The sequence below is a fragment of the Penaeus monodon genome, chromosome 20, assembly GCF_015228065.2.
Source record: "Penaeus monodon isolate SGIC_2016 chromosome 20, NSTDA_Pmon_1, whole genome shotgun sequence".
NCBI lineage: Eukaryota > Metazoa > Arthropoda > Malacostraca > Decapoda > Penaeidae > Penaeus > Penaeus monodon.
Genome location: NC_051405.1, coordinates 16,116,292 through 16,116,875, shown reverse-complemented (window position 1 = coordinate 16,116,875; position 584 = coordinate 16,116,292).

The window sequence follows — 584 nt, the reverse complement described above, 5'->3', positions numbered from 1 at the left end:
AATGACACTCTTCTCTCGGTGACAGAGGCTAGTTTTTTATCATTGCAATGATACTAAGCGGATAAATCAACTTTCCGTCTGACGGCCTCAGCCTCAAACTCCCGCGACCCCTTCCTTCTAGTTCTTCCTCTGAAGAGGATTGTGGGTGGTGTTATGTGATGTATTTTCCTCGCCCACCATCTCATCCCACGACCTGTAGATAGTGTACACATTAAAGCCTCATTCATCTCCTTTCGCTGAGGCTTGTAATTAGAGTGCAGTTCTTGACGGATGTTATCTCGTGAATGCCGCGCGCTCCACATCAAAGTTTCATTCATCATCGTTTGTCGCCGAGCTTTATGATTACTAAATGTGATATCAGAGAGAAATGGCTGATTAACCGGTGGGATTGTGTAAAAGGCCACGGTTGAATCGGCTTTCAGGGATGGTAAAGCTGGGGTTTTCGGGGAACATGCATTCTGGCTCATGATTTCTGTTAGCGGTGGATGGGGTATAAGCGCTTCAGTGCCTTTTCTTGTGTGTAACTGTATATGCGTTGTTTTTTTTAGATGTCTGCTGGTGTGTGCGTATATTTTGGATATGTT